Source organism: Saccostrea cucullata, unplaced genomic scaffold (genome assembly GCF_032062105.1).
Source record: "Saccostrea cucullata isolate Sc308-1 unplaced genomic scaffold, CSIRO_AGI_Scuc_v1 ctg318, whole genome shotgun sequence".
In the NCBI taxonomy this organism is placed as follows: Eukaryota; Metazoa; Mollusca; class Bivalvia; order Ostreida; family Ostreidae; genus Saccostrea; species Saccostrea cuccullata.
Genome location: NW_026929462.1, coordinates 252,022 through 279,873, shown reverse-complemented (window position 1 = coordinate 279,873; position 27,852 = coordinate 252,022). Strand labels below are relative to the sequence as shown.

General features: G+C 31.6%; 2 long non-coding RNA genes across 2 annotated transcripts; one reads left to right on the top strand and one right to left on the bottom strand.

Annotated features, from left to right (window-relative positions):
* Window positions 1–5,422: 5,422 nt before the first annotated feature.
* On the top strand, window positions 5,423–17,242 carry LOC134280928 (uncharacterized). The gene is made up of 3 exons (XR_009994991.1): window positions 5,423–5,473; window positions 15,263–15,333; window positions 16,879–17,242. It is a non-coding gene; the product is annotated as an uncharacterized LOC134280928 (long non-coding RNA).
* A 7,512-nt stretch (window positions 17,243–24,754) lies between these two features.
* On the bottom strand, window positions 24,755–26,781 carry LOC134280927 (uncharacterized). The gene is made up of 3 exons (XR_009994990.1): window positions 26,621–26,781; window positions 25,615–25,691; window positions 24,755–25,381 (listed from the first exon to the last, which is right to left on the bottom strand). It is a non-coding gene; the product is annotated as an uncharacterized LOC134280927 (long non-coding RNA).
* Window positions 26,782–27,852: the final 1,071 nt, after the last annotated feature.

The following is a 27,852-nucleotide window of genomic DNA, read 5'->3' as shown; positions in this document are numbered from 1 at the left end:
TCCTCACTTAGATATTGACAGTAGGGAAGGAAAAACTTCAAGAGTACTGTGCAACAATATATTCAAGAAGTGGTGTGTATCAGATGTGGATACTCAAAAATTCCAAAGACTTTTGGAAAATTTGAAATCATAAGATTTTAGCGAATCAACAGCATAAAAATCTACGACTTTTCAACTTTATACACAACCATTCCCCACGATAAATTAAAGTCGAGGCTTTTTCATATTATTGACAGCTGCTTTTTCAATAAAAATGGAACTCGTAAATTTACTTACCTTACATTGGTTATTCGCAACATTATTTTGTTAAAGCAACCTCTGATTGCAAACACAAGTACTCTGAAGTTGACATCAAAGAGATGCTTAAGTTTCTGTTAGACTGACAAAATCTATGGGGTTTTTGGAGACCAGGTCTTACAACAATCAAGTGGAATTCCCATTGGTACCAACTGCACTCTATTTTTGTAATCATATGAAGCAGAATTTGTGCAAAGACATGCGTGAAAAGAAGCAAAAACATATTGTGGCCTTCAACTCGAAATTTAGATATATCGACGACGTACTAACAATGGTAATTTCCATTCCTATGTCGATACGATATATCCTGGTGAGTTTGAGATAAAAGATACCACAGAGTCTGACACATCTGTTTCATACTTAGATATTTTACTTGAAAAAGACTGAGTTTATATATCTCAGTTGATTCAGTATGCAAGAACATGCTTTACGAATGAACACTTTCTGAAACAATATAAATTATTGACAAACAAGTTGATGAAACAAGAGTATCACAAACGCGTTTAAAGTCATTATTTTGTAAGTCCTATTGTCGATACAATGACCTTGTCAGCAAATACAATTTAGCATTGTTTCAAATGCTGACTGACGTTTTTCGTACTTATTGTTAGTCAATTATTCATACACTGAAATGGCGACGAATTTTTCTGTTATTTCCTGATCATGACAAGGAGCACACGGCGGGTGTGACCGTTCGGCAGCGGATGTTTACTCCTCCATGTCAGACCCGACCTCTGATGTTTCGGAGATCCGTGTGTGCTCTGCTCCTATTTCGTACTGTTTTATGGACTTTGCTATTGAATACTGTTCGTTATCTACATATCCTTCATTTTGAAAGCATTTACAGTATCATGGTTTCTAGTCTTTGTAGGCAAAGCCTTCCATACTGATATGGATATTGTAGATGGAAGGAATGAATATTGGTATACGTTTGTTTTACATTGGGGAATAGAAATATTAATGCAGTTACTTAAATCGCAATTGGTAGTTTGTGAGACATCTAGAAATAATAGATTTAATAAAAGCAACGGAAGCCCATAGAGAAAGTATGATAACACCTGAGAGAGGTTATTACGTCATGCCAAAACTCTCTAATAAGTGAAACATTCTTTATGCACTTCCTTTGCGTTTACCTAAGGAAATTTCAACGTGCAGACTAGAATGCCTTTTAAAGGCCGAGATTTTTAACCGTTTTCTCAGGTAAGGGGAGGGACTAAATTTTACATGCTTGGCACCCCGAGGCATTGACGGTCGTGCAGACCTCGGAAAACACTAATCCCTATACACAAACAGTATACACAGGAAGTCCATGAGTATTACCTGTACAGCCTTTTGGCCTACTTTTCATCATAAAATTAGTAGATCTCGACACAGTAAATAAAAAAGTGTCATTAGTAATAAATATTTGCAAAATTCCATAATTTTTAGACTTGCATCTAATATATCAAACAAGCAGAAATTCCATCGGCCGACTTTTGTAAAAGTGAATCTATGATATCGTATATCTTACATTGTACGTCACAGCAGCAATGAGTTGAGTTCATTATGAAAAAAAAATAATGAAATACGGGTACAATTTCAAATGTAAAATATTCACCCTTGCCTTTCCCTTTCTATATTTTAAGAAATGTTTATAATTATCGTCAATATAGTAGCATAGAACTTCGATGAGTTCACGGTCAGTAGTAACAGCTACTTCCCGTTTGTATGAAAAGTCGCGTGGGCCTATTTTAGCAAAGTGTCCTATTCATGTATTGTGAAAAATTAGTGATAACGACTGGTTTCAAGAAGTTAAAATTATATACAAGTGTGTGTGAATTTGAAGTTAATCTAAATTATAGTAGAATAACTAAAAACGAAATATTAAGTTATTGCTAACTTACATGTATGTATTTCTTTCGAAACTATTTCTAACACCTGTGACCTTGAAGGGAGGTTACAACCCACGTAGCAAGAAATGTTCGGTTATAAAAATGAAAAGAAAAGAGAGAAAATCTTAGTACTTGTCCAGGCTAAGTTGTTTCTAATAAGATATTTGTTTTCATCTTTACTATTCGTTACCAGCTTATATTTTTTTTCCCCCTTTATTTTCATCGTAATTTTTTCGCCGCGTCTCGAAACAAGAATATTTTACGAGTGAAGACAAGACTTCAATCACCTATGCACTTTTCATTAATGAAAAAAATTATACACAGACTTGATTTTTTTACTAAACACTATGAGAAAATTTTCATTTTTCAATGACACGTTTGTAATTCAGATAATTATAATCAATTATAATCAAGCTAAAATTGCTTGCTAATTGTGCTGGTAATCTAGCGGTAAACATCAGAGGACCGAAAGTTAATTCGATAGCGGCCACGCGTGTCAAACAAGGTGAAAGAAATATACACAGGGACTATAGTAGCTAAATGTCAATCAATTTTAATTACCCAATGATGGACCTTAATTCATTTGATTGACAGGGAAATGCAGACCAGGTAAATCTGAAGGCGGTGCTTATTATCTCGGGCTTTAAGGAGAAATTGTGGGATTCTTACGAGATGCAGAGTCAATCCGATAGCATGAGCTAAGACAGGACTATATGTAGAGACGGTGTGAATCGACACTTTAGGTTGAAATAAAATAAATACATGTTTTTAAACTCATAAATACCAGTGGGGGTACAACGTAAACAAACCGGAGTGACATACCTTTCTCTCTTATAATGTATAGTGGGTTTTTTTTTGTGTTGCGATTATTTTGGGGTTTTGATGATTTTTTTCTATCGACTTATGATGAATAAGTGAAATAAATACGAGGGCTGTTCAATAAATAATGTCCTGAACTGTATGACATACAATACAGATATGACATTAAACTTGACTTTCTCTCATTATTGAATCTTTACTGAATTTAAAACAGTTTATGTGACCACTTTTCATCACATAGTTTCATCGTGAGAAGATGGAAAACAAGGGCTATTCGAGACACTGCATTATAAATGAATGGTAAAGAATCAGTATACTAGAGTGAAAATAAAGGCTACATTAAAGCTGCTGTAAAATTTGTTAAAAATTCCAAAAAAATATTCACTGAAATATGTGTCATTTACAGCAACCAATGCCTGTTTTATAGACAAATGAGCAGGTGGATTTCAATGATAAAAATTATATAATGGGCATCAAAAATGGGTACCCTCCTTGCCAACAAAAATTATAACAACTTATGTACTGTTTGCCATATTTCAACAAATAATATTTGATGATGTATGATTGCCTTTAAGACACAAAGCAAATTTGATAGACATCATATCGGGAGTAATTTACACTGTTTTTAAGAAACGTTTGACAGTAAAAAAGCTTAGTACTCAAAGGTCACCCTATATTTTGAAAAATGAGTGAAGACGACAGTGTGTACGAAAGTCTTAACAATTATTTTAAAATATCAGTAATTGTAGTTATTCACGTTTTTTTTATATTCAAACAGATATTAGAACATGAATCTATTGCTTAAAATCATCAAAACAAAATTTGCCATAAGATGTACTTGATAAAAACGGCAAAGGTCTGACAAAAGCAAAGGCATGCAAGAGCACAAAGACAGATTTATATACAATTTTCTTAAATATTAGTGGTATTGTTGTTCAAATTCGTATTCGGGGAGACATTGTGATATCTGGAGGAGTCTAGAAAACAATTTTTTTTGCAAAAAAATCGAAAGGTTTATTAGAGGAAGGACCCAGAATCAGGAATCCACTACATTGAATTTCTTCATGACAGCGTCCAAACCCGCATGCCCTGAAGAGTAAAGGGGTTTTCGGGATAAACAGAAAGTTAATGTTTTTTCACATTAACAATATTTGCCAGATCTTTGACCTTTTGACTTGTTTCTATTTCCAAATTTGAAAAAAAAACACCTTTCAGAAGGAAAAAACAAGTCCAGGAAATCATTGGATCTGCCATTTTCCTGTATACTAAGGGTCATACCCAAAAATGAGTTCTAAAAATAATCAGAAATTGGATAAAAAATGTTACGGACATGTGTTTAAATTAAAATAGATTAATAAGTAAAATCATGAAGACTAAATCATTGAAAAGCGTCGTTTGCTTCTTTCTGAGCACCGAGGACATTATTTATTGAACAGCCCTCGTATAATTTGTGAAAAAAATGTCCAACAAGCCCCGGGGTTGAATATTTAGGAGGGGAGTCCTGTCCACAAGTACCTGTGGGCTACCTTAGAAAAAAAACATTACTGCAACCCTTTATCTGATCTAATATTGAGGTTATTCAGTTTATTTAGTTTAATTTTTTATCACTCCTCGGATTAAAAACATGCTCTTGTGTATCGAGTCAACTAAGAGATATTAACACCGTATGCAGATGATGAAGGTATTTTGCTGCATAAGTAAGGGGGGTTGACGACAGAAAAATTTAAAACCATCATATTTATCATAAAGCTTGATTGTTAGATTACCATTAACGTCTTTTCCAAGTAAAATATCCAAGTATGAAGCAGATGTATCGGACATGCAAACTTTTGTCGAATACATAAGAGAAATAGATGTTTTTTAAAATTTTAATTAAGTTTATTTTTTAACTATTACTAGGAATGAGAGGAGTTACGAAATCCACTAAATAATTTACGTAACCTGCTAGGAAGAAGACGTCCCTTTACCCTTTCTTCGTAAGTGTCACTTAAGAAAGTACTGGAGAAAAAAACGTGTTAATTACAGACAAAAGAACAGATTCGTGTCCAAGGTTCCTCTGTCGTCATCTGTACAATGCTTATTAGAATGATTGCTTCATGACTGGACTGGAAGCCATTAGACTTTGTTCTTCGAATTATATGTATCAATATCAAATTTCGTTAATTATGAGTTCATCATATCCTTCTTCATGGAGTTTGATACAAATATAAAAGCTGAATTCGGAAATCAGAGTCTATTATCCGCATTTGTTTTAGATTTTTAAAACTGTTTTGTCATCGTATTTTCCTGTCAAGAAATTAAGAAGAAATCCATTATGCGTTTAAAAACCATTATCTTTTGTATATATATATATATATATATATATATATATATATATATATATATATATATATATATATATATATATAAAAGATAAAACCAGAAAAACAGAAACATTATTCCCTTTCTGTGTGCATCGTATGTTTGTTCAAGATGGTGTGATAGAGGTAAGTATAATATTCTGCTATTTATATCTTTATTTAACGAGTGAGTATTGTCAAATTATTTTTTATAAATATTATGATGTGTTACATGTATAAACACTGAGTATCATGAATATATTTATTGCCGTCGTAAAAATTTGTGAAATTTTAGATTTACACTAAAGAAACTAAAAAAAGCGTAATTTTTTTTTGTTGCCAAAATTTTTTTTAAAAAATCATTATAAAAATATTAAAAATAATTAGAGAAAATTGATTATATTTTCGTGAAAATGATAGACATAAAGCTGAGAAAACGAAAAAAAGAAATGGAGGAAAAAATTATTATTAGCCAGTACTTACTGTTGTTTCCACATTTTTTTTTTCATATATGTACTAATTTATTTTATTTACCAATTAATTAATTTAACAATAATTTTATCTACCAATCCCTCGACAGAAAAGCCTGTTTTGAATAGCATGCAGCAAAAATTCATTCAAAATAAAAGAATGAAGGAACAAAAAATATACATATTAAGGACAGATGATACAAACAAATTTATGTAAAAAAAAAAAGAAAAAAGAAATGAAGATTACAAACTCGGTCATATTTAAATGAGAAAAATGAATATGTTTTACCGCGTATTTTTTTTAATCTTTTATTCAAAATTTCTCAAAAAATGGGATTTGAAGAGTTTTATAATATTGGTATAGATTTCAGAAGCGCAGTCTTTTGAACATAACAGAAGGTTTGCAATTTCTCAATGTTCTAGAAATTTGTTGTTTACATCATTTGCAATGAAATTAGGCCAAAAAATATATCCCAATCTAGGCATCCTTATTTGTTTGTATCACCTGTCCTTAAATGGTTAATTCGTACGAAGAGAGGAATTAAGGCAATACGAGGGACGTTCAATAAATAATGTCATCGGGGCTCGGAAAGAAATAAAAAACGCTTTTCTATGATTTCGTCTTAATAATTTAACTAAAATATTCTCTTTTAATTAAATGCATGTCCGTAACATTTTTACTCAATTTCTAATTGTTTTAGAACACATTTTTCAGTATGATCTTTCGTATACTGGAATATGGCAGATCCTATGACTTGCTGTTCTTGTTTTGTTTTTTTTTCTGAAAGGTGTTTTCCTTAGTTTGGGAAATGAAACAAGTCAAAGATTGAAAGATCTGACGAATATTTTTGATGAGACAAAACATTAACTTTCTGTTTACCCCAAAACTCCTTTACTCTTCATGGCCTGTGGGTTTGGACATTGTCATGAAGAAATATTTTGCTTACTAGACTCCTCCAGAAATTGAACTGCCTCCCCAAATATGAATTTGAACAACAAGACCGCTAATATTTAAGAAAATAGCGTATAAAACTGTTTTTGTGTTGTTGCAAATCTTTGTTCTTCTTAGGCCTTTGCAGTTTTGACAAGTGCATTTTATTGTAAATTTGTTTTGAGGGTTTAAAGTAAAATGGATTCAAGTTTCATGATCTGTTTGAATTTCAGACAAACGTGGATAAGTATTTTTGATTTTTTTCAAAATAATTGTTTAGATATTCCTACACGCTGTCGTTTTCACTCATTTTTAAAAACATAGGGTGACCTTTGAGTATTAAACTTTTATATTATCAAATGTTTTTTTTAAAACTGTGTGAACTACCCCCAAAATGATGTCTATCAATTTTGCTATGTGTCTTAACTCTTTGCCCCTTGCGCGGTCTGTGACGTAATAGTAGCATTACATTTGTTAACTTTTGATGACGTTATCCTTTTCCTCGCAGCGCACTTGCGATTACGTGCTGAAAAGACGTGGTTTTGAGGATGCATTTACACGGTGTATAATCAGCAACTGTTGCCGTATATATTGCCCTAATAATTATACAATCATCTGTAAAATGAATTCAAGTATTTTGATGATTTAATCCTGTTTATTTTGTTTAAATAATTCTTTTATGTGGACTTTTACAGACTCGATATATTATCATAGTCTACAGATAATTTATTATGTATTTTAAATCTAAATCGAAAACTTCGTTTAAAATAATTGTTTGAGTTCCATTCAGGGTGTCTTTTTTATGCTCTTGTTAAAATTACAGACAGCGACACATCCCAAAACCCTTTTTTTATTTCTTCAGTCACATGCATTACCATTTTATCGAAACTTGCAGAACTTTTCAATTATAAATAAAATAGAAATGAGGTCTAATAGAAAAGGATTATCACCTGAGAAAAATTTTATAACACGTTTTTAATATATATTTTTAGGACAAAAAGGATTTGGAGCTTTAAGCACATTTAACTTAATTTATTTGTTCTCGAGTTGTTTTTTTTTAAATTAATAAATATTGTTGAAATATTAGAATATCGCTTAATTTCTATTGAACGATGCAATAGCCCATTGTAGATGGAAAACTTTTTAGTTTTTAAAATACATGTAATAAAATTTAACTGATCACATCTTGTTATTAATATTTTGGCTGATATACGGATGAAATACTGCCATGGGACTCGGCATTAAAATAATCAGTCTTAAATTAGCCATACATATCTAAACCTTGTTAGCCAAGGGTTTCCGATCCAAAATCTACTCTAGTGCATGGTTGAAATGTGAAGCGTATCGGAACCCCTTGGCTATAGCGAAGATTGCAGAATCTTTACACCTACAGGTACATGTGGGCTACTAAAAAAATCAGCACGTTTAACAATAAAGAAAAACTTGGGAGTGATGGGGCTGTAGGCGAATTTGAAATAAATAAATAAAAAAGAAAAGAAAAACATCGAAAAGAAGTTTTTCTTTGTAATGGAATTTTTACACATTTTTAAAAAACAATAGAATAGTTTACAAACGAGTCCAAGAACTCCTCGGACGGAGCAATCAGTACTCGGAATTTTCCCGATGTTGTCCTATAAGTATTCCGATTATTTGTGAAGCAAATATGACGGTACTATTAAAAATGTTTGAATGAAAATGCAGTAATTGTAGCTGTAATTATAGAGAAATATAGAAAGCATTTTCTCAATTTTCCAAAGGTTGCCATCAGATTTCGTTGACACGATGAACTTTATGAACATGCAGGGTCGATGTACACGAAAACCTGTCCACTTTATTTAAGAAAATGACGTATTTATATCAAATTAGTCAAACTTGCAGAAAAAAGTCTAATTAATAACATGATAAACAATGAAATATATCAATTACTCAGGATCTATCAGGAGTAAATGCGTAGTGGATATACAAATTTTTCACTATATACATTTGCGATAGCCCATATTACTTTAGTATTAAGAAATACAAGTTAACGACAGAAAAAAATTAATTGATTGTGTTTGTAAAAGATATACAATTCTGACCGAAATAAATGTTCATATAGATCAGACAGGAGAATAAACAGATTATCTCAATGTTTTGACTGCATTCTTTTTTCCGATTATTTATATTCTACTTTTAATTTCCGACGTAACATAGTTTACTGACAATTTATAATTTTATTTTCCGATATTTATTGAAGAGTAAAATTCAGGAAATAAAACTGTGACCGAAGACTTTCTTAATTGAAAATTGAAATTATTATCTTTGAACAATACCAACAAATCATTGACATCAAAAGCTTTATTTTCAAAAACATGGATGTTAAATTGAGATCATTTTCATGTTTGTCGGACATCACTGACATGATATAGTTCAAGTGTAGCTGATTTTCTTTTTCATTGATCGATTTTTCATAAACTTGGTAGACAAGATCCATACCCCCCCCCACCAAAAAAAAAAAAATGTACGAAATGCTAAGCATTCCTGTGGTAAAATGAAATGCTAAATATATTTTATAATCAGTCCCTTTTTTTTAACAAGCTAGCTGTTGATCGAAGAAAAAAAAATGCCGGAAATACTAAATGTAATAATATAATTCCGGAGATGAAATGCGGAGAATAATTTAGATCGCTGTTGGTCAAAGATGTATAACCCCCCCACCCCCCCACCCCCCCGAAAGAATGAAGTTTTAAGTCCAAATGCATTGCCCCTTTCAATTCAATGACTATTTCCTATAGTAAAGGTAATGTTGGGGAAAAATAGCTGTGATTTTGTTCTTCTTTAAAAAGTGGGGGGGGGGGGGGGGGCACAGACATACTCTTGCCCCCCCAGATCTGAAAGTGGGGGGGGGGGGGCTAGTGCCCCCGCTGCCCCCCCTGTGACTACGCCTATGTAATGTATCTGCATGGTACATGTATTTACCAGCTGCACTACCCTTTGAAAACAATCACGAGTTAACAGTCCATACACAAGTGCATGGATGTTAGAAGTATTTTTTGTGTATATTAACATAAACATATTAATGGTTGAAAAATCCAATCAGACCACATCGCCGTCCTCTTCTTGAGAGTTTACTTCGCCAATTAAAATTTTTCAAAACTTTTTTTTTTTTAAAGTATGCAGTGTTGACATACATGAACCTACAGAGTATATATGTTTTCTTATACATGTGAAATCGACTGATAAGTGAATATTTTCAAATAATATACTGACGATATGAACGTACTCGAGGCGGATATATTCCTATAAGGAAATATTCATATAAAGGACTATATGCCTACTGAGCAAATCCAATTTGAACGTTCATATCCTGTTTTACCGTGCGTCTGTCCGCACCAAATATACATGTAACATTTTTTTTATCGCATTTTTCTAAGCAACTACTCATCGCAGATTCTATAAATTTTAGCTGAATCTTTGTTGAGACGTGTCATATAGTGGGATTTTTTTGTATATGAATATGATAACAACTTCATATTTTTTCCGTGCATCTGCCAATAACTAAACTTGTTTAAATTCACATCAGAGTGGGGCACTATTGGTTAGCATTGGCTCACAGACTTTGTTCTGCCTTTTTTTAAAAAGATATCAAACAAGTATTCAGTATACTTTAAAATTTTCCCGAATATCTTGTTTTATGTATACATGTATACGTATATGTTAAGAAATCAAGACACACGATCGAGAAAGTGTGACAATTTTTTTTTTTTTACAATATCGGAAACGTTAACTTAATAATGAAAACAACCTCTTTTTCAACATGATATTGCCGTTCCTTTATTCTGTTCCTTTTTATTTGTGTGTGTGTATTTTTTTTTATAGCTGTGTAACATGTGTAAGGTGGGAAAATAATCAGTTTTTACGAATCTGAATTCAAATAGGACAACAAATAAGACAACATGAGACTACATGTAACATAAGATTACATGTAAACTGGAACAAAGCTATATTCTATGAACAAACTTCTTTTCTCTACGGTTGTATGACAGAGAATGTATAAACCTAAAAATTCTTTTGTAATTTTACACGTTCCTTCTGTCGATTTCTGCACAGGTTTTTATTAAACACTTACATAAAAAAATCATTCGTTAAATTCGATAAATTCTGAATCAATAGTCCCTTCTCACACAAGCTAGATTGAGTGACTTCCACATCACCGAAACAAGTCGGGATCAAGTGGTGAGCTGATTTAGCGTCAAAAGAAAGACCTTAATTTGTCTCGCATTCCAAGTTTCATCAAATAAATCGAACGATTCGGACATATTAAATTAAGGAAAAATATTATTATTTGCGAAAGATATTAGAATGGAATTACAAAATTTATAATCTAATCAATTATTATCATATCATCAAAACTATAAGAGCAGAAAACGCCAAAAACGAAAATTGCGTTAAAGTGCGTGATTGCGGGGCAAAGGTATATGCGTTAAAGTGCGTGATTGCGGGGCAACGGTATATGCGTTAAAATGCGTGATTGCGGGGATGGGGGTTAAAGTCAATAAAACAAAATCAGTGATAGTTTGTTAAATTTTCGCTGATATACATTGGTTGTTGCATGTCCTTGTTGACAAGGACGGTACCCATTTTTGATGCCCTTTATATAATTTTTGTTAATTGAAATCCATCTATTCATGTGTGTATTAAACAGACATTAGATGCTGTAAATTTCACATATTTCAGTTAATATATTTTTGGGAAATTAACAAGTTTTACAGCAGCTTTAATGACGCGTTCAATTTATCTCTAGTTTACTGATTCTTGACCATTCATTTTTAATGCAATGTCTCGAATAGCTCTTGTTTTCCAGCTTCCCACAATGAAATTATGCGATGAAAAGTGGTCACATAAACTGTTATCACTTCATTAAAGATTCAATAATGAGAGAAAGTCAAGCTTAATGTCATATGATTTCTATGTTGTGTGTCATCGAGCTAATGACATTATTTATTGAACGTCCCTCGTACACTGCTCTGTCATATAATTTAGGGATTGCCCATTCCTTCAAGGCACGCGATTCAAATTTTTGAATGCTTGGGTTTTCCTCGTTCTTTGCCCTGTTCACGTTAGCTTCAGAACTGTAGCTCTCCTAAAAGACATATATATTTATTGTTTGGAGGTCCTCGATTGCTCCGCTTCTTTATTGTATTGTTGGATTGACTTTTGCGCTTGAATAATGTTCGTTATCTTCGTATCTTTCATAAAGTAAAAATATAAGGTATTTATTTTATTTTCCATGTCTAAGAATTGAGTAATGTTTACAAAAATTTCATGAATGATTCCTATAAGTTATCTTTTTATTTTAATATGCGCTTTATTCTTTCATATGTTGAATTCGGTAGTAATTCATAATCATAACAACAAACTAGAGCAAAGCTCGTTGCAAAGCAACGAGTAGGTCTTCCGTACTGTTTGACCGGAAGTAGCTTTCATTTTTAACAAAAATGAGAAATAACGCCCAAAAATGCTTTGAATCCTATAAAGCTAAGTTAATTAATGCAAATATCAGCCGTTTTTTGCTACTTCCGGTTTGACCGGAAGTGACGACGACGCACGAAAAATTAATTTTTAAGTTCCCAGAGACATATGTTACCCAAAAACTTGTCCAAATCGGCAAAAATACGCGTTTTCCGACTACTTCCGGTTTGGCCGGAAGTGACGATGCTGGACGTATTTTGACGACTTCATTAGATTAATCTTGACATTTTCAACAACTTTGCTTCTTTGATGTATAACAAATTCTCAATACTTTTTGAGATATCTGGAAAAAACTTTTGGCCCCTCTAGATCCCTTAATTTAGGGGTCAGCCCTTTTTCCAACATATCATTTGAAAGATCTTCTAATTCTGCACAAATGATGTTCTATATATTTTAACAAAATATTTTTAGTTAAGAAGATAAAAAGCAAAATATGAGTAATTTTTGGTTCTTTTAAGCGTTCTAATTTTTGACCCCTATTTAGCGCCATTTTGAACAGAAAAATCGAAAAACAAAAAACCAATGTGCACAACTTCAATCCTTCTTTTATCTAAAATCAGTAGAATTTCTGCTCCAGCTGTAGCCGTCTCTGAGCCTTTGTCTGGAAACGAAAGCCTATAAATTTTCGATTAACTCAAAACCGGAAGTGATTTTTCGAAATTTTAGTCAGCAATCTGATAGAGTTTATAAACGTCTATAACCTCTAAAAATTTGAGCGAAATCCGTTGAGAAATGGGTGAGATAAGAGGCCTCAAAGTTGCGGTCTAGGAAGCAGAAGAAAAAAAGAATAACTAGAGCAAAGCTCGTTGCAAAGCAACGAGTAGGTCTTCCGTCATGTTTGACCGGAGGTGGCTGTCATTTTTTAACAGAAATGAGAAATAAAGTCCAAAAATGGTTTGATTCCTCTAAATCCATGTTAATTATTGCAAAAATAAGCCATTTTCTGTTACTTCCGGTTTGACCGGAAGTGACGACGACGGACGGAAAATTAATTATAATGCTCCCAGAGACATATGTTACCAGAAAACTTGTCAAGAACGGCAAAAATACGCGTTTTCCGACTACTTCTGGTTTGACCGGAAGTGACGACGCCGGACGTATTTTGACGACTTCATCAGATTAAGCTTGACATTTTTAACAATTTTTCTTCTTTGACGTATCACAAATTCTCAATACTTTTTGAGATATTAAGGAAAAACTTTCGGCCCCTCCACGCCCCTGATTTAAGGGGCCAGCCCTTTTTTCGAGAAATCATTTGAAAGATCTTGAAATTCTGCACCTTTTTTGTTCTACATGCTTTAACAAAATATTTCTAGGTAAAAAGTTATCGTTGAAAAAGTGCTTAAAATTTTGAAATTCTTGATAGGACTATTTTCGGGCCATAGCGAGCGTCGGCGCTTCGTACTTCCGGTAGTTGTGATATACTTAGTGCACATCTCCAAAAGTTGCTCTAGCATCACTGAAAATTTCAAGCTTCTGTGTTAAGTGCTTTTTGAGAAAACTGCCGGACAAAGTGACCCTCTAAAAATCACTATATCGCAGAAACCTCCGAACCGGAAGTGACGTCATCAAAATAAAAAAATGTGTATCTAGATTTCCAGATGTTCTATCAGACCTGAAAGTTTCATGAAAATCGATCGAGCCGTTCTCGAGAAATCGCGCGTACAAAATCGGTAAGAAAAAAAAACAATAATAATAAAACTAGACGAGCTTATTGCAAAGCAACAAATAAGTCTTCTGTCTAATTCTGAAGACGATGATATCGAGATTGATAGACATTTACGGTTATGTGTGCAAAAAACGAGCCATTTACAAATACTTCCGGCCTGACCGGAAGTGACGGTATTTTTACGACTTTAAATGATCTCTGCCTCTGCTATTTATTATTTTGAACAACTTTCCTTCTATGATGCTTAACAAATTGTCAACACTTTTTGAGATATCAGATAAAACGTTTTGGCCCCTCTGGATCCTTTAATTTAGGGGCCAGCCCTTTTTCATAGATATCATTTGAAAGATCATGCAATTCTACACTTCTTTTGTTCTATATGTTTTATCAAAATATTTCTAGGTAAAAAGTTATCGTAGAAAAGGTGTTAGAAATTTTGAAATTCATGATAGGACTATTTTCGAGCCATAGCGAGCGCCGGCGCTTCGTACTTTCGGTAGTTGTGATATATAAAGGGCACTTCACCAAAGGTTGCTCTAGCATCACTGAAAATTTCATGCTTCTGTGTTAAGTGCTTTTTGAGAAAACTGCCGGACAAAGTGACCCTCTAAAAATCACTAAATCGCAGAAAACTCCGAACCGGAAGTGACGTCATCAAAATAAAAAATTATATGTCTAGACTTTTTGATGTTCCGTCAGACCTGAAAGTTTCATGAAAATCGATCGAGCCGTTCTCGAGAAATCGCGCGTACAAAATCGGTAAGAAAAAAAACAATAATAATAAAAATAGTGGAAAAGAAACCTAAGAAAAACAATAAGGTCTTCCGCTGAAGACGGAAGACCTTAAATAGTGGAAAAGAAACCTAAGAAAAACAATAAGGTCTTCCGCTGAAGACGGAAGACCTTAATAATCTTTACCAACAGAATCAGTAGAAGGTCTTCCGTTGGAAACGGAAGACCTTAATAAGAAAACAAAAACAAAAAGAAAAAACTATAAATAAAGAAATAAAATAGAAAGAAAGAAAGAAAGAAAAGAAGGAAAGAAAAATTAAAACACTCAAATGAAAAGAAATATATAGATATATTTTACTCTATTCTAATTATGTGCTTTATTTCTTTTCTTTCTTTCATGCATTGAAATTCGGTTAAAATTCATAATCATGACACAAGATAGCAAAAAAAAAAAACACACACATAAAAAAAAACAGAAAAGAATAAAGAAAGTACTGTAAGAAAGAAAAGGGGAAAGGAAAAAAAAAACATTCAATTTATTTATTTTGTTTTTAAGAAATTGCTTTTCAACTTCATTTTAATTAAAAATTCTACATTCTATACATAGTTCATATTTCTTTCAGCAAAATTAGAGAAAATTACGAAGAGCGAAACTGCAGTGGAACCAGATGACGTCAAGTTAATGGCGCACTGTGTAAGTACAAACAAATCTTAAAATATACTGTAGAATCACAAATTTTCGTTAGGATAAAATATCGTTGATGTGTCATCAAAAATAGTTTTGTTTTTTTATTTTGGTAATTAATTTCGTTGTTTTGAAAGTAACCCTACTCAATGTATAGTCAAATAAAATTTCGTGTGGGATTTTTTTTTCGTCCATAATTGTTAACAACGAAATAAACGAAATTTAATCCCCCACGAATATTTGTGCTTTTACAGTATATGAAATGATTTTTTTTGTGCAACTAAAACATTGAAAAATGAAGCCTGAATAAATTGAAATTTACCAGACGTAAATGATTTCATTTTCAAATAATTTAATTCTGGTTGTAACGCTTTATTTGACTTGATAAAAATTTTTCTTTATATCGTATAAAATGGGTTGCCTACGTCACAATGACTTGCGTCAAAAACGTATCAATCCGCCTGACGTTACATTCAAATTTTGAGCAAATTGAAGTCATTTTGTTAGAACAATCATCTTTTATTATTACATCAAATGAATGAAAATTAAATTATAAGCAAGGAATTTAATAGCTACCCATTTTATACGATATAAATGGGTTAGAACAGTTAACGCTTTTTTATAAACCGCTTCGCGGTTTATAAAGCGTAAACTGCCCCAACCCAGTTTATACCGTATAGAATGGGTAGCTATTAAATTTATTCCTTAAGTAGAAAAAAGTTAGCTATGTTAGATTTGTTTTGACTAATTTGTAGTGTTATGAAAAACATGAAAAGGGTGAAGATAATGAAAAGTAATTCATCTTTAAAAATTTCTTAACAAGACAAATCTGTTAAAATGGGAAAAAACGGGCCCGTTGAGGCATGATCGGGTTCATGGGACAAATAAGTATAATTTGTGGACTGGTCACATCCGCAGTGAAGCATTAATGATCACGTGGAACGGTACATTATGTAGTGAAATTCACTGTTAAAAACGTCCGAAAAATTGATATGCAAAAAACAACCTACTACAATGTTGTATTTGCTAACAATTATGTGCAAGCTCCTATTAACGAATATTTACGAAATGCTGACCTTACACGAAATTGTTGAATTCCCTGTAACTTATCTGTTAGTAGCCTGACTGGGTTAAAGGTAATCAGAATTGATCACAGACCAGCACATAAACTTGACAAATGGGTAGCATATTGAAAAAAAGTTTAAGATAAAAATAATTAAAGAGACTACATAAACAAGGTGTGTTGGTTCCAGCGAACAAGACTGATTACAAAATCGTCTTTGTTTTGTATGGTTCATTATTAACTATATTTTAAGAGAACTTAGTTTTAAAGGGGCTGGGTGGTTGTGGCCATTTTTAGACTATTTTGATGTACTTTAGTAGAAGAGCTCCATATAAAGATGTAATAAAATGATCAAATTTTAAAACTAAAATTTATGAAATTTTTCTTTGTCAACTAATAGTTTACAACTTAAGATATCAAATCTAAAAAATTAAGTTACATCTGGTGGTTAATAATTCAACATTTATTTCAGCTTTTATTCTGTTTTGTAGATTTTACGTTTGTATACGTTATACTTCAAGACAAACTTAGAAACTGGGAAATATTTTTGATGAAGAAAAAGAAAATTTACCTGTTTGAGTGATTTGTTTTTGCCTGGCTTGATGTGCGTCAAGACAAACTTAGAAACTAGGAAATATTTTGATGGAGAAAAAGAAACTTTTCCTATTTGAGTGATTTGTTTTTGCCTTGCTTGATGTGCTTCACAACAAACTTAGAAACTAGGAAATATTTTGATGAAGAAAAAGAAAACTTACCTATTTGAAGCAATATGAGCTGTATCTTTGAGAAATTTATTTTGCTGGTAAAATGTGCTATTATGATTAATTTGTATGTAATTTAAATCCTTATGACCAATTAGCCCAAAATAAATTTTAAAAAGTTTCAGAAAAAATATTTTTATACAACCGAATATACAGCTTATATAAGAAATCATTATTGTACAGGACGACAATAATTCAATTTTGCTTCATTTAAAGCTAATAAAAAATTTTCTATCGCAAATATAAACAGCAGAAGTTTATAAATGATTTATTTTTCTGCCATTAAATTAGTTAATTACAATTTGCAATAAATTTTTCCTATGTCAAACATGCAGCTCATATTGCTTTGAGTAATTTTTTTTTTTTGCCTTGCTTGATGTGCGTCAAGACAAACTTAGAAACTAGGAAATATTCTGATGAAGAAAAAGAAACCTTTCCTATTTGAGTGATTTGTTTTTTGCCTTGCTTGATGTGCATCACAACAAACTTAGAAACTAGGAAATATTTTGATGAAAAAAAAAAAAAACTTACATATTTGAGTGATTTGTCTCTGCCTGGCTTGTTGTGCTTCAAGAAAAACTTAGAAACTATGAGATAATTTGATGAAGAAAAAGAAAACTTATCTATTTGAGTGAATTGTTTTTAGTCTGACTTGATGTCAAGTTGTAAAGTTTAAGGAGGCTCCAAGCACTGGATAATGAAGAGTTTTCACTCCATGACTTTGGCAGAAAAGGTTTTTTTTTATTTTGCATTCAATGTTATATTTGTTTATACTAGAAAATGCCTTTTTGGTTAAATTTAATTTACTCTTTTTATTCATTTATTAATAATGTCTGTTTATGTTTTTTTAATTATAAGTATTAGTCCCTTTTTTTGCCATACTTGTCCAATGATCAATGCATTTTGTACATTTCTTATTTCTTTGTCAGAATTTGTAATGTGTATATCTTAGATAGATTGTCCTATTTTGTGCTTTTGATTTTTCAAGAGTATCGAATGTACTTTTTCGTTAGAAAAAATTTGTTTTTAAAAATAAATGCTCTTTTTCGACTAACTCTGTGTTATTTTATCTCTTTTGAAAAAAAGCAGGGTTAACAAAAATTCTGAAAAACGGAAAATTTAGCTGTCTTTATTATGTGCAGAAAAAAGCTCTTGTCTGTTTGTCCAAATTCCCTTTCTGAGTGAGCCACAGTTCTGCAGGAGGTGAACGAAAAGAAACATACATGTAATCAGCAAATAAATGCCTATAGAAAAACTGTAAAGGATTCTGTGGTTTTTAAGGTCCCTTGTTAATACTGTATTATGTATATATAGTTAATGTAAACCTGGCGGATTTTGTGTGTTGAATGCGTACGACCAGCTTGGCTTAGGGAAACTTTCTGTTCTTCGTCATATCGTTTTCGTTGTCTGCTGACCACAGAAGGTTGTAATCTTTTGATTACGGGTCAGCACATCCCTGGACAAACTGTTTGTGGTCTTATTAGTACCGTAATTATGTTATTCCGGTTATTAATGGATTTAGATCAACGAGCGTGATCTATTACGATTAAGGTACGGTTGCTACTCCTTCAAATCTTCATAATTCAAGAATTTGATGAAATATATGGAGATAGCGAAAAGCATTGAAGGTCAAATGTCCATTATTCAATACAAAACTGGAGCAGAGCAAAAACGGGCAACCACGCTTATAAAAGCTTACCCTATTCGATGTACATGTACATATCAAATAAAAATAATAAAAAATCATTACCCATAGTTACATATTATATTTAAAATTACATATGTCCGTTTATTTAATGAAATAAATAGAGCTAACTAACAGTAGTCATTCTCAAAATTTGAATGATAAAATATATGGAGATGACGTACAATATTCAAGCTCAAAAGTACATCAACAATACAAAATAGGAGAAGAGCACACAAGAAACTTCAAAACGTTATAGGTTGGATCTGGTGGTATGGTAGAGTGAGCATTCCCTGCTGACCGGTTACACCTGCCGTGTGCTCCTTGCAATGATCGGGATATAACGAAAAAGTCAATGTGTAAATTCAGTGTTTAAATAATGGACTGACAATTATAGTATGTTAAACGCCAGTCAGTATTTGACTCAATGTTAAATTGTATTTGATGACATGGCCATTATACCAACCATAGAACTTACCAAATGATGACTTTAAACGAAACTTTTTTTTTTCATCGCTTGTTTTTCAATAATTTACCTTTATTTTCATGAATGAGCTTACCTTTTTGGAATTTGTTCATACGTAGAACATGCAATTGCGTATTGTATCTATTACGAGATAGATATATAACCCCCTATGCATTAGATAAAATTATATTGTTTCAGAAGTAATTATAGAAAAAAGATTAAAAAATCAGAGTCATCATGGTAATCATAATGCTAGGGTGTTAGATTAAACATCATTCCATTTAAAATGATTGACGAAAATTATATACCATGAATAATTATTTTAAACTTTATTCTCCTTATTTGGGTCTTTACTTGATTATGACAGCGTTTACATTCAAAATTGTCAGTTAAGTATATTCTTACCTGTACCAGGTTTAAGACCACAGAAATAAAAAATGTTTCTTCTCATACTCAAGGAAATATTGTCATTAATTATTACAATTCAATGAAAGAATAGTTATCTGAAAGGAAGTAATATATTTATACATTACTTTTTATTTTGTTGTTGTAAGATTACAAAACAAAACGGAAAAAAATGCAGAATTTTTTATTGTATTTTTCTACAGTATTTCAATAAGATATGTATTTAGAATAACAGAATGTAAGTATATTTACTTGGACGTTCCCACCACGAGAGATGAAAGGACGTAATTATCAGTCAGAAAATTATCTTAATACAAATGCATAATGAAGCATAACAAGTGGGCATGAATTAATAATAAGTGATGACATGCAACAATGTTTGATACAGTACAAGACGTGTAGACATGCGGAGCAGATTTATTTTAATTTAAGAAACAAGGTTGCTTACATTTTTACGATGATAAGGGATCAACATTAATAAGTTGTCTGGATATTTAAACTGTTCAACTGTAGCGGAAGAATATATTTCCTCCACTACAAAATGCTTGACCTAACAAAAAGTAGTTCACACCTAGAAGACCCGATTATCCATGAAATCACCCAGAAAATGTAGACAAAGACCCCCTGCTAGGAGCGATCAGTTTCAACCCAGCAATAGGGAGATTAAAGATAGAAGACTGTACAAAATCGCACCCAGTTTACCCCGCCAATACATTACCGTGATGCTACTTCACTCGGGTCTCGGAAAATCTGGTTATTATTATCAGCCTGTTATATCTACCTATCTACCTGTAATCTACCTGTACTCGGGTTCCCTCGGGGGCTACCTTTCTTTCTGCAGGTTATGGCACTGAATGACCGAGGGCGTCGTGTTGGGTAAGCTGATTACAAAGCACCTTGAACCGTTTGAAGGATAACATAATAATATTTCCTTCATAGAATTGATCTAAATTTTTTGTACCTTTTTTTTTTTAAGAGAACTCATGATATATTGAAGAGGTAATTTAATTGCAATGACATGTATATCGATATTACAAGCAATTCAAAGTAATTGAAATATTGAATTTTTTTTTTAAATTTCAATTCAAATTTTTTTGTCCCTTTGAATACAGCTATTTAAGTTTATTTTTTTCGGTATGAATGAGAGTATTTATTTGGTTTATTGATTAAGCGTACATATTAATTATATCTAATCTCAAGCTGAAGGACAGCTTATAAACATGTATTTGTTTTTCTCGTGTTAAGATATATTACAGGAGTTATTATCTACTTATTATCTTATCTACTACTTAGCTCAGTGCTAAAAGTGTAATATAAGCTAAAGTGTAATAAAAATAAACCAATCCAGGTAAATTTTATGAGGAAAATCAAAATGGTGAAAAATCAGAACAGTCAATCACATTTAATCACACAAAGGCTAATTTTACGATTTTGCATTCCCTCAAAATTCACCTGGTTGGTATATTGTTTTAATGTTTATATTACACTATCTGCACTACGCTTACATATTCTGAAATTTTTTTCATCTGTAAACCGTTATTGAGTTGATTTGTCCATGCTTCTTTTTTTTATTAAGTTTTTACTAAAAAAATAAACAAAGTATTTACAAAGATATTGAATCCCGTTATGCAATTTTTCACACATTTCAAACTATCGTTGATGTCCTTGGCATACCATACTTACTAGACAGCGTTTCCGTATATTTACTTTGTGAAATAAAATTGTAAAATTAGATTTTAAACATGCAGTCTTATATTTCATTAGTCCCGCCCCCTGACGTCAAACACAAAGACAGCCGCACTAGATTTACATGTATATGAGGCCTTCTAAGTTTCTGTCCAATCTCTTGGCGAAATTTTCGTTCCGGTAGAATGATCAAGAAAATCAACACATCAAACTTTCAGAGTTATCACAGAGAAAACAAAAGGATATGGAAATATATCTAAGTCAATGCAATGGTAACGTCGTGAGTGAAAGATTGCAAGAATTGGTAGGAATTAGATCAGACTTGGACCTTTGACACGGATACTGGTTTTTTCTACTTCTCTTTGCTGATATAAGATCACGAAACTATTGATAAGATATTTTTTAAATCTATGACATTCATGACAAAGGGGTGCAAGCTATATTATATACAATTATGATTTTTTATGAGGTCAATCAGTATTTATTTAGGGAATTAATAATTACTTTTTTAAAGATACTTATTGGATATTTGCCGAATACAATTCTGAATTCAAAAATATCAGACTGTCTGATATTTTTTGATACAGAATTGTATGAGGCATATATCGTACTTAAAACATTGATGTTGATTTACCCGTGACATTCCGATATTAGAACAAAAGACAAAGGTGTTAATGACCACTGAAGTAATTCTTTCAAGAATGTAAGCTTAAATGAAAAGTACACAGTATTTAAGGATTCGGCTAAACTGTAAAAGATATTTGAAATAATTTTATACATATATAGGGAGAGTGGGGACAAATTTTTTCCCTTAAAATGTACAAGGAGATTAAAGCGGTGCAACGAAATATCATACAGATAATCTAGTGAACGATAAATTTGAAATGGAATGGAAAATGCGCATATGAAGAATAACCACAGAAATTACGCAGATGCTGAAGGTACATTAGTTCATTTTTTTTATGTTTAGTGTGTAAATGTACCTTTGTTTTTGATGCTCCATTACAGAAAAACAAACAATCAATAATACAGGGGTTTTGGTGGAAGCATTGAAATACTTTAATTTTTTTTTCCAAAATTTGTTGCGAATCTGTCAAATTAAGTATCAATTATCATATACAAGGCCTAGGTACCTTGAGTTTGCAAAAGGCATTTTTTTTCTATGAGAAAATGAAATTAAAGTGTTTGAATATTGTTCTTTAAAGTGTCTAAAGTTTGTGTTTTATTTTGAATTTATTTTTGGGGCTTTGGAAGTTTTTGTGCTTCTCTGGTGACCCCTAGTGCGTCTACTCATTTTCAAAAGCCAGAGAAATGGGTTGAAACATTTCTTCAAGTTTAATAAGTTAATTAGAAATATACTGCTTTGGGTTTTTTTTCTGCATATTTGGTCTGCCGCATGTTCTTCTTCCTGTTCCAGTATATTCGGTGTAATTGAAAGTTGTTTTTTTTTATTTTGCAATCTGTAACATCATTGTTTCAAAATCACAATTGTTGTTTGTTAACGTATCACACTTTTTATTTTCTTTTATTCAGTAGCAGTCCAATTTTGAAGGATATCAGTACTGAGACAGTCTGATGTTACGATTAATATCAGACTGCTCACTAATATCGAATTGCCACAGGTAAAATTTTAGACTGCAAGAACAAAGGAATGACGTCACAGCAATGTTTTAAAGTGTCAAAAATGAAACGGTGTGTGCAAAAAAAAAATCATAACCCACGTTAATGAAAGAGCAACAGTAGCAGTTTCTGAGCGTGATTTTTTTTTCCTTATGACGTTTCACGTCCTCGGCGTTCAACGATTAAGACGTCAAAACAAAACGCATGTTTTAACCTTTTGACCCTCTTTCCGTGTTATGCTGTTTCGAATGCCATAGATTTCCATTCATTTTCAATGCAAAAAACATATGTTACATGTATGTAAATACTAGTATATGGACTTTAAAGAAAGAATGTCGACCGAAGACGAAGTTCGAGGTCGCTATGCTTTCTCTAAGGTCTATATAGCAGGGATTTTATCGATTCAAAAGGCTATCAGGGGTAAGTTAATGATTTTTTTCTTCTTTTTTGTAAAAGTTGATTAGAATTGCCGTCAAGTCCACCTTTGTAATGTTCCAGATTTTTCTTATCTGGCGTTGTAATGTAATTGGCATTATGACGTCATAGTTTCCATTATCAGCTGGAGTATCAAATTTAAAAAAAAGTTCATGAAAACTTTTGTGACATCAAAACTATTGTTGATTCACAGAAAAGGGCTCAAAATGATTAAAGATGCTTGATTTTATCGACTATAGTCTTAATTTTTCTGCAGTTAATTACTGTAATAATATATTATATTCTGGTTACATAGACAAAAGAAACAAGTCGATTGATATGTATAAAAATATATATTTCAACGATCTCATAAATAAATAAATATCAACGATATGACACATAAAATATACTTATAACAAGGCAGAAATTTAAAGGATACCTTTCTATCTCATAAACATAAAATATACTTATAACAAGGCAGAAATTTAAAGGATACCTTTCTTTCTCATAAACATACTTTTAAAACATACCATCTGAATCGACATTCATCAAATCCTCTCATGTTAAAAAAAAAATCTAAGTCTATTACGCCAATTCATTTAACATAAATTTGAACTCCTACAAACATACATAATTATTCATAAGCCTATCACACCTAAAAACATGCAATCAACAAAACCATTCAGACTAATAAATTACTTGCATAGCAATGGTACAGTGAAACAAATATGACGAAAAATATAAAACATTTTTGAAATTAACACAACATAACAATTTTACTACCTCCAAAGCATGAAATATTTATAAAATATTTACACGAAGAAATTGCATTTAATTGAATTGGGTTGTTCAGAGAGCGTGGTATTTCACAAACAAATTCTATGAAACGAAATAACCTTTTTCGGCGGGGGAAGGGGTTAAATTTTACTTTTAGCCTCATCCCTTATGAGGGATTGAGGTTTGTTTGTGCTGATGAAAACAGGTGGTTCAGTATCTTAGATTTTTGGGGAAAAAACATAACAGAAGTTTAATTTATTTTCAAATGAAATGTGTATGAAAAAGAGCAGCTATTAGTTTAAGTGAAATATTGCATATGAGACATTTTGCAGAGAATTAATCGTTCTGATACGTATAATAGTTATGCATTTAATTGAAAATCTCACTTAATTAATATTAATCAATATTTTCAAAAGCTTTAAGGGATGTGATTAAAACTATTGATAACATATGTGCCTAATGGACTTAAAAATATGCTATTTCGACTTAGTAATTATCTATCGAATTTCATTTAATATAAGCATAAAGTTTACACTTTATATGGAATACCCTCCTTTAAATTTAAATAACGTTTAGGTTCTTTTCAGAATCATCCTCACAATTCAATAGACTTATATCTCTGAACACATTAGAGCACCATAAGATAAGATGTAACATAGATAATGAGTCACATCAGTGTATATGTAGATACGCCCCCTGGTGAGGGCACTTGTCTTCTGATATAATACCAGGACAATGACGAAACCTAAAGGGATCAAGCAGCACGAACCCACGGACACTACAGTCAAAAGCAAAAAGTAACAGCAGGAGTCCGATCCGTTCAAAACTAAGAAATCCGATTGCACTTACTCACTTTCATACAAATAAGGACACATTTCGTTCAGATTACGTCACAGGGTCAGAAGCATGAAAGACAGTTTTGATTGGATAATCATTATCACAGATGCACCAAACATCGCACAAACAATCAAAGGATTTATATCAACGATGCGGTCTGGAGACCTTTTTCTGTCCACAGACACCTGTTCGTTCTGCTATATTCCTTTTAATCTTTTCTTTGATCTACTTTCCTTGCAAAGTGGCACATTTTTGCGGTAGCACTGACTGAACTTCGGAATAGATCACAAAAAAATTTACCTTATGTTTCTCAAATTGTTGATGATGTCTTTATGTCGCAAAATCTATTAAAAAAACAGAAATCATAAGTCACCAACAATGAATATTAGATGAAATTTGATGTTTTTTCCTAACTTAACGTTCCTAATTTGAAACTTGGAAATTATAGACTTAAACATTTTTTTTTATTTGCTGTACATTAGCATATACGTTACATATGGAAATGATATAGGTGGCTTTTTCAATTATTTTGATAGATTGTAACAATATATGTGTCTCAAATTGTCTTTATACTCACACAGCCGACGATTGCCTTTATGTATTTTGCCTTCACAAAATCATCATTGTCCATTCTATTTATCTTGTGTAAAAAGTCTGGAAAAAAACATTGATAACTATTTTACAATTCATATAAAATTACATGTTTTAGAGCAATGCAATTTGAACAGTAATCAGAAAAATAAAATCATGTTAAAAGGAGAAACGTGTAGCAAAACTTACAAAGAAAAAAATTGAAACTTTTTCATTATTAGTCTATTAAAAAAATAGTAGTGGACAGAACAATCAAAATGTATTCGAAAAAAAAATTTTTTATGAGCTTACTGTGTATCACACCCCCCTTGATTTTGTTGCATTTTAAAAGTGAAATATAAAATATTAATTTTCTTATGACTAATTGAAATAGTCATCAACAATATGTTACTGGATTTAGTAAAATTATGGCTTTTATTTAATCAAACAGTGAATTCATTCCACCGGAATTTTAAATGGAAGTGCCTATGTCATAATCAAATATCTTATTTAACTTTGTAAAATTCTGAGTATTTGGGGTTTTTTTTATATTTTTTTTTTCGAAATAAATATCAAAACAAACGGTCGGAATAATAAAGTATGTATCTTTAGAATATTTCAACTAAAGCAGAATTATAAGTTATTTATCCACAAATTTTTGTTTATGTATGATTTACATTTTAACACTTATATATATTTTTGTCAAGTAGAATGTTTTTGCTAAAAATATAATCCTGTTTTGGCAGGTGATACGAGGCTTTCAATGAGCAAAATTGTAATGTAAATCATGATATTAACTGTAAAATATAATGTACAATTCAAGTTACCACCCGTAAATAATTATATTCATCAAACTACAATCAACTTTTAAAAAATCATTTCTATCAAAGAGACATATGATCATGTTCTCATAAGATCGTCAACTGCAAGGGGTTTAAGTACGAAACTTAAAGGAAAATTAAAAAAAAAATAATTAATTAACATGAACTTGTTAATTATTAAAATGCACTTACCCTTGTTGCATATGTGATGGTGAGGCCTCCCTATTACAGAAGTAGCGACCAATAGCACCATAAATAAACCTACTGTATACATTCTCTATTTACCGCACACAGCTCTCGGTAAAACTGACAATATCTTTGATCAACTTGATTTAATACTTAGATAGTAACTATTTTTCGTTTTATAGGCATCTTTCACCACTCCTTTTGTGATCCCAGAGTAGGTTTGTGATGAAAAGGCTTACTTTTGTAGGCGTACTGTTGGATACTACTTTTACCATTCTCTTTCAGTAGCTGGTCAGTTAGAGGCGGGGGAAACTGACTGCGCGCGCAGTCATTCGTGTCAGCTTAGTCCAGATTTGAATCATAAAAGAATTGATGACGATTACCCTTCCGAAGTTGTTTTGTTGTACAAGGAATTTTTAACTTGGGATCTTCATGTGTACGTACTTCTATCTATATTTAGATGCTATCATTTATTTTTAATAAACCTATGCCGTGTGTTTTCTAAATGAATTAACCTATGATAGATGTTTGAGGATCTTTTGAAAAATTATTCATTTCATTAATTTTTTATTGTATTATCGTATTTTTTTTCCAAAGATTTTTGAAAAAAAATGTTTTATTCATGTAGTTTTGTTTTTCATGCGCAAACTTAATTTTAAAATAAAGCATGACACAATGAATATCTTGGTTAACATTTCCTAAACTTGGTTTAAATTTTACCAGAAATCGTCTTATCAATGTCGTTGCATCATTCCTAGTTTTGGTTTGATAAACAAAATGTTGTGCATGAATTTTAGTGGTTGATTCTATAGATATATGTGGACAAAATGATCTGCAAATGAGACAGTGCGACTGAAATGCTAAAAATACTTTTATCAGATTTGTTTTAAAATGATTTTTAGATAAGTAGTGGTATTCGTTCCAAAAGTCACTGATTATTTTGACCTTGTTTTGCTAACGATGTGAATTTAATATATATACTCCGTTTTTTAAATACAATATCGGATCCTTGTCCACATCAGGCAATGAAGTATTAATTATTTAATTATTATTCAAAAGTATTATTTGATATTACATGTATTTTTAACAGAGGTCCATTTTTATTGATTTTTATCGTTTAAATGAACCTCTGATAATGATAACTGGTTGTCTGCCGATTTTAGTCGAATTATTTTTTTTTTCTTTCTGCAAACATTGGAGCTGTTATATGTCGTGAAGAATCTTTTTTTTTTTCATTT